Source organism: Psammomys obesus, unplaced genomic scaffold (assembly GCF_907164565.1).
Source record: "Psammomys obesus unplaced genomic scaffold, mPsaObe1.curated_primary_1811, whole genome shotgun sequence".
In the NCBI taxonomy this organism is placed as follows: Eukaryota; Metazoa; Chordata; class Mammalia; order Rodentia; family Muridae; genus Psammomys; species Psammomys obesus.
In genome coordinates, this window is record NW_026585797.1 from 20,985,951 (window position 1) to 20,993,940 (window position 7,990).

At 41.8% G+C, this 7,990-nt stretch overlaps 1 non-coding gene across 1 annotated transcript; it reads left to right on the forward strand.

The window, feature by feature from the left end:
- The first annotated feature begins 207 nt into the window (after window positions 1–207).
- On the forward strand, window positions 208–371 carry LOC129670844 (U1 spliceosomal RNA). The gene has a single exon (XR_008719255.1). It is a non-coding gene; the product is annotated as a U1 spliceosomal RNA (small nuclear RNA).
- Window positions 372–7,990: the final 7,619 nt, after the last annotated feature.

Sequence of the window (7,990 nt, forward strand, 5' to 3'; positions counted from 1 at the left end):
AATATTTTCTGGACCTTTGGCCTGTTTTTCTTCTTCCTCTAATATTCTTCGGTTTGGTCTTTTCATAGTATCCCAGATTTCCTCAATGTTTTATGCCTGGAGTTATTTTAGATTTAACACTGACTTTGGCAAAGTTGTCCATTCTCTTCAATGCCTGAGATTCACTCTTCCACTTCTTATATTCTGCCTCTAAGAGTCCTGTTTAAGATACTTACCTGGCAGGTGAGATACAATAATCAAAAAGGTGGTTTTCCCAGGGCGAGGCTTATCCACTACACTCCAGATGTGCTGACCCCTGCGGTTTCCCCAAATGCGGGAAACTCAACTGCATAGTTTGTGTTAGTGGGGGACTGCGTTCATGCTCTCCCTTAGTATGGTGGTTCAGAAAGGCAGAGGCAGGCAGGTCGCTGTGAGTTCGAGGCCAGCTTGATTTACAAAGCGAGTCCAGGACAGCTAAGGCTACACAGGGAACCCTGTCCCGAAAACCAAAAATAAAATAAGATGAAAGAAAAGAAGAAGAAGAAAAAAGAGTCCTGTTCAAGTTCATAAATTTTTCATTTCCAGAATTCCCTAAGGTTTCTTTATTGATTGTATTTCCAGTTTCAGGTCTTGAATTGTTTTATTCATTTTCTTCCACTGTTGGTATTAACATAGATTTCTTATGGAGTTTATTAATCTCCTTTTTAAAGACCTCCATCATATTTATAAAGGCTATTATAAGGCCTTGTGCTTTAGTGATTCTCTGTGCCCACTGTGGTAGGGTTGCTGGGTTCTAGTAGAGACATATTGTCATGGATGTTATTGTATTTTATGCTTGCCTTTTGGCATCTGAGCTTGAGATGATTCTTTGTTGGGTGAGTGTTTTGTTCCTTGGCTTCAATTGCTCTCTCTGGTTTTTAGCGGGGCGTGGTAGCTGTGTGTTGCCTGGTAGGGAATTTTTCTGGGATTCTGCTAGGAGTGGCCACTGTGGGAATTTGATACGATATATTTCTAGATGTTTGGAAACTGATACTTAGAATTGGAGGTAGGCTGGACAAGGGCTAAGGGGGTCCACAGAGGAAGGAAGCAAAGGTGTTCCACCAGTCCCTGGGGATGGGATAGCAGTGAGAAGAGGCCACAGCAGATAGTCTGTTCAGAGCTGGGAGTGAAACTCTAGAGCTGAATTTGGAGGAACGAAGGGGAGGTGGAGTTCTGCAGCTAGCCTGCTTGCTTCCCTGGGTGAGCTCAGAGGGCTCCAGGAAATGTGTTCTCTTCTTTCAGTGACGAGAAAGAAAAATTAAGGTCAAGATATATTGAAAGACAAAGTGATTGGTGCTTAATTTTTAAAACAGCATTCTGCTGGGAATAATGCTATGTATTTAGATTATCATGACTCTGTGGCAAGAGAAAAATATTTTTCTTCTAGAGTAAATTTGATTAGTGTCCTACAGTTTTTAAATGAACAGATGTAAAAGGACAAGATATGGATATTAAGTAGAAAATTTAACCCTCATTACCCAATAAATTAACATTCCACTCTTTAGTGACAAGATAATCTCTAGTTTTCAAACAGTACACAGAACTAACATGGAAAAAAATGAGGCATGTACTTTCACCCCAGACATACATACTTGTGAACAATGCCCTTTCACTTAGACACCGAGTCATACATCAGCATGCATTTGTCTTACAGAGGAATCACGTCTCAGTAAAGGATTTGGAGTTATCAATTTAGGAGCTGGTGAAACAGTTCTATGGCTAAGAACACTTGCTGTACAGTCATGAGGACCAGAGATCAGACTCACCACTCATGTAATAGACTGGGTGTTCTGAACAGGCCTATAACCCCAGCTCTTGGATCACTGGCTTTTGCTGGATTTTAGTCTAGCCAACACAACAGAACACAAATACATGAGCCTCAGGTTCAAGAAGGGTCCTCATCTCAAAAGAATAGGCAGTTATAAAGAAAGATACCCAGCGCCTCTTCTGGCCTCCACGTGAATATGCACACATATGTATATGTACACACTCATGGGTAAGAGAGGATGAATGTGCAGATACACACACTCACACACAGATAAATAAATAAATAAATAGTTTAAAATTACCTTTTTAATGTGGAGAGGACATTATATATTGATACACTATATATAATATGTAATATTATATTTTATATGTTATAGGTAATTTAACATTGTAGCTTGCCTAGAATCTAGTATATTATACATAACGCAGAATATCATAAGAACACAATTCTCTGATCATACTCCATACTATTTTATGCAAAAATATCCTACTCTAGCTTGAATAAGCATGTCCTAAAGGCTATGGCCTAAAGGCCTGATGAGACAGTTACAGGTCAAGTTTCATGGAAAGAAGCTAAATCTTCGAGAATATTCCTGTGAAAGGGATATTGGGATGCTGGCACTTTTCTGTTTCTTTCTTTCATTTCCTGGTACCATGAGATGAACAGACCTTCTCTGCACTGAATTCCTGCCATGATGTACATGATTTAAAAGCACTGGGGCCAGTGGATCATAGCTGAAACCTCTGAAATCGAATTAAAAAACAAACAAACAAAAGAAAAGCAACAACAAACAAACAAAAACATCTTTTCAGATGGGTTATTTCAGGTATGTTGTCAGAGTAATGTAAAGTTAACACATGTTGCCTTTGAAGACATGATTTTGAGGGAAATATTACTTTTTCCCACAAACTTCTGCACGCTAAAAATGGATGTCAGACAAACTCCAGCATCAGGAATCTTACTGTATGACTGAAGGAAGATTTTCTTAACTAAAGACAAAGCTTATCACATTTTTTAAAAACTCATATGAGTATAGTGAAAGTTTTGGTTTCTTTAAATGTTATGTAAATATGTTTTTGTTGTAATCTCAAATGTGGTGTGTGAGAATGTTTTTAGTTTATCCGCAGCTAATAACAGCCCTGCGACAGCATATGACTTTGTCAGTTGGAAACTGATGAAGGGAAAGTCAACTTTGTACAATACTGGAACACTTGATCCTAAGTGTCTAATTGAAAGATAGAAAGCTAAGCAGCCCCAAAATAAATCACCTGGGTTTGAAAGCATATGAAATATGAACTAGTTATCATGAGTCTGTGAATTCTGGATTGTTCTCTTATTTCTTTCCTATAGCTGTAACATCTTTACAAAAAAAGGGGGGGACTAGTAGATCCAGAAAAGGGCAAAGTATTAAGAACATAATGTCTACACTTCAGGGATAAAATAAAAAAGTCAAGAAGGTTACCGAGGCCTCTGCCACATCTGTGGGAAAATCAGAAACAATAGCCTTATGGCACTAGCTCTTTGTTTTCCTATTCAACATTTCATGTGTTTCTGCTGCTGGGTTCCAGAACAATCACCTCTGCCCTTCACTCTTTCATGGCGCTTTCATGGCGCCTTTCATGAAGCCTTTCATGGCGCTGACATCAGGGCTGAATATGATTCAACATCTGCAAATGATAAACGCTGTGAAGAAAAGTACAGCTGGGTAATGGGTTAGACAATGAATGACCTTGGTGTGGGAGCTAATACAAAAACTAGGCCGTGTGTGGAATAAGGCAGCAAAATACAGCAAACATCTGCAGCAGGAGCTCAGGGTTGGCAAATGGATGGAGCAGGTCTTCTCAGAATTGGGAAGGCTGTCCTACATTGTGCTTTTGACTTGTAGTAAAACCATTGTATTCCTGTCACAACCAGCTCTCATAGAGAGCATTGTTAATTTTCATTGCAGTAACAAACTGTCTCAAGAGGAAGAATGTTTTCACTCACAATTTCTGAGGTTTCGGGCCTTACCTGTTGGACCTGTGTTGGCATGCCACAACATGGAAGAAGCTTGTTGCAGAGATGACCTGGGTTGAGATCAACTAGAGGGCCAAGCTGGCTGAGCTGGTGAGAGGGATGGCCCCTGGTGAGAGGTGAGACAGAAGGAAGAATCCAGGGCAGGGCTAACTGCTGGAGTGTTGCTATCCATTGCCATTACACTGAGAAACCAATGCGGAAGTTAAAATAGGAGCATCTGTGAGTTTGTGAGGAGAGGAGAGGAGACGAGGGGAAGGGAGAAAAGCAATGCAAAAGAAATCAGACAGACAATGCTTCAGGATGGAGGAGGAGCAGCAGGGATTTAACTGACATAAATCATTGAGTTTTCTTCAGATGGTTACTGTGTGGTGCTGTCCCGTGCCTTTATTTGAGAGTTTTCTGTAAATGTCACCAGGGTGAGATTCTTCTGTTTCTTCTCATTCATTGTTTTGACCCTGCCCATCTTTTCTTGTCCCCCTTGCTCACACTGCTCTTCTGATACAGCGCCTGCCACCTGTGCTGGTTTCTTGGATGGATCCCTGGGCCTCATGCAGGGTCTCCCTCCCTCTCTGGTGGCTTCAGCATTTTTTTTTTTTAAATGTGACATTTCCTAACACCATTCGGAGCAACCACAGCTCTCTCCACTAGAGAAGAATGGATGCCTTTTCAGGGCTGTGTAGACACCTCCACAATACAGAGAACTGTGAACAGGATGAATTGTGGGTGCCCTTCTACTTAGCAGCAGGTGTCGCTAGTGTAGCCTGCATCATGCTTGGCAAATGCACAGCCTTCAGGAGCTCCGCCTGATGAACCGTGGGGAGTGAAGGGTAGTGCGCCCTGAAAGTCATGTGAATCTCAATGAGTGCTGAGGAGGCAAAGTCTTTGAGAGTAAATCTCCAGTTCTTAGCAGTTTAATTCCTAAGAAATCACAGCTCTGTCGTGCGTTACTTCTCCAGAGCACTGATGTCTGAGAGACACATGCCAGCCTGTGGAGTGAATGTGTTGACCTTACGTCTTGGTGATTGTAGGGCTTTAGGCCAGTTATTCTTGCTTCTCTGGATTGTACCTTCCACTCTTGCTTTTATCCCTTTCTCTCCCAACAGGCATTTTTGAGGTAGCTGGCATATAAATAATTAAAAGGCGCTTAAGACAGCAGATATAATGTTTATCATCAAAAAAGGGATGAGAAAACTATGAACTAAAGAAAGGGCAGAAGATTGGATGCACTAGTTCATGGCTGTCGTGCCAGCTGATCTAAGAGGCGGAAGCTTGAGCAGAATCGCTTGAGTCCATGAGTTTGAGGAGAGCCTAGGAAATTGTTGAAAAGTCTATTTCAAAAGAGAAGCAATTAAGTTAAAAATAGCACAGGAAACCTCAGCTGAAGCATCAGTGTGCTAAGGCAAATGAGCCCAAGAAGGGTCACTGAGAGCTGAGCCTTTATTTTCTATGTAATTATGAAGATTAGAAATTGGAATTTTATTTCTGGAAATCCATTTCAAAATCGTGGAAATAGGAAACAACCAAAGTCATGTACGTTAGATGTTAGGTGTTCCTCTCAAGGGTTGGCAATCTCCTCGGACAGAGAATAAAACCCAGAGCCAAGTAGGGCCTTGTCAATGGTTCTGTAAGTACTTTAAGTGTTTCCAAAAGCTGCACTCCTCTGGCCCCTATCATTTTGCTTCCTCCTTTTCTACTCCTAGATCCTCCATCTCAGGCAGTTAAGACGAAGCAGAAAGGAAAGGAGGCTATAGAGAAGACCACCTCTGGTCTTTCTGGCTGTCAGTGAGCTGAGCGTTTCCAAGGTAAAGGGGGCTGGAGAGATGGGGCCACCAGTAAAGGCTAGGCTCACAATCAAAACTGAAAGGCTGTGAATGAGAACAAACGGTTCACAAAACGCTTAGTAATGGTGGCTAAAAACGCAACTTCCTTCAACGTTACAGCTCAAAACTGGCAAGCAGCGCCTGGTGGTCTACGAGCTATGATCTCAGCTACCAGGGGAGCTAAACAGGGAGATTTTTGAGTCCAAGGCCTGATTGGCTGTAGAATGAACTGAAGGCCATCCTGGGTAATTTTGTGAGAACTTTTATTTTAAAAGGGATTTGAGGTATATCTCTGTACACTATTATGCCCTAGGTTTACTACCTAGGGAGGAAAATAAAAGTTCAGAAAATCAAAAATATATTACCTTCGAAGAGCAGAGATAAGACTGGAAGTAGGGTGAGGCGTTAAATGCTCAAAGCCTCTAGTGACATACTTCCGGCAAGGCTGCACCTCCCCATAACCTCTCCAAACAGCACTATGACTCAGGGACCAAGTGTTCAAATGCCTGTAAGCAGACATTTAGCATACAAACCACCCCAGTGGGTCTCTGGGGTCCTTCTGATGGGTCGAAAGGTGTAATCATGAATATGAGGATTGGTGGTCACTAAGGCTGGGTTCTGGTTTTGTTTATAGCACAGAACCTCAAAAGATGCAATGGTTCAAAACCCAAAAGTTTAAAGTTATCTCCATCCATTTTGTTCTGCTGAGGCTTTGCGAGCTGATAGCATTCAAATGATACCAGCAGTTTCCTTATCATGGTCCAAACCTGGGCATGATTCACATAAAGAAACCAAGTAACTTTTTTTTTTTTAATGAGCAGAAATTTATTCACAATTATGGAGGCTGTAAAGTTTGAGATCAGGGTACCAGCTCCTGGCAAGGGGCATCCTACGGCATCTGTATGTGAAGAGAAGTGGGGAGAAAACTGAGCTCCACCAAACCCTTTATGATAGCATTAATCTGTTCCTGAGGACAGACCCTGTTGATCCAAACACATGCACCAGGCTCAACTTCCCAAGAACAAGGCATGGGAGATTAAGTTTCAACATGACTTTGGGAGGAGATAAAAACATTCAGACAATGCGTGACTCACACTTGGGTTTTAATAAAAAAAAAAAAAAAATGGAAACTGCTGAAATAATTTTAATGGGCTTTTACTCATAAAGCCTTAATATTCTTTCTCATTAATGCAGTTCTTTGACTCGAGCTGATTTCCCTTTCCTACATAAATCATCTACCTTGTTTTTTTTTTTTTTAATCAAATCAATTTCTTCCTAGGAAATTTCTACGGCTGACTATTGTAATAAAGGGTAAAACACACACACACACACACACACACACACACACACACACACACACACATAACCTCAGCTTTACACAATGACCTACTATGCCTTTACTTCTCTAGCTTTATATAAGCCCTTCTGTCCTCCTAACAGGACAGCCTTTCCAGAGTGTTCTGATGGGTCACTTGGGCAGAGATAGTAGGAGTTTCCAAGCCCTTATTTGACATTTGTTTAGTTTTTATTTTGACATTTGTATATTTTCCTCTTGAGCTCCTTCTGTTCATATGGAAATTCAGCAAACCTAATCTATTTGACATAATTTGGGGAACTCTGACAATTTCTCACACACACACCCAGACGGAGGGAAGGGGATTTTAAGCTGTTCATTTACTCATTCAGTTAACAGGTGCCAAGGGCCTGCCTGGTGCCAGGTGACAGTTACCAAAGGATATCAAGCATTCCAAATCCTGTTCTCTCTCTGGGGTGCCCATTCTCTGTGTCTCTATCTCCTCCAAGTCAGTCATATTCATAATTTTTCTAAGTGCTGTCTTAGGCTGGGGGATTCCCCCACCACAGACACAGTTCTATGCATTCTGCAACAGCTCTCCTCCTCCCCTGCTCTTGGCTGAGGGGCACACTCACCAGCAAACACGCTGGGGACAAGCTGGAAGGAAATCTTTCTGTGGATGGCATCTCCTTACTTCTGCTTCATTGAAGCCACAGCTTCCGAGACGTTTAAATTTGTTTTTTCTGCCTTCAGCTTCTTTTATCTATTCTCTCTCTCCCTGCTCCATCTCTCTCTTCCTCTGTCTCTCCTCCTCCCTCTCTTGAGAGGAGGCTCATGTCCTTCACCTTACCTTTTACACAGGTGCTATCTTCTCAGTTCTGTTTCTGTAAGACACACAGGGAAAGAACATCACATTCCGGCATTTCTTCTTACTGGTTGGAATATTCTGTGGTTGGTATATTTGTGCCCACCCCAAAATTCACATGGAGTGTGATACCATTGAGAGATGTTTAGCCCATGATAGAAGATGGACAGGATGCATGCACGTGATCTGTGTCTTGTAGGTCTGGGGGA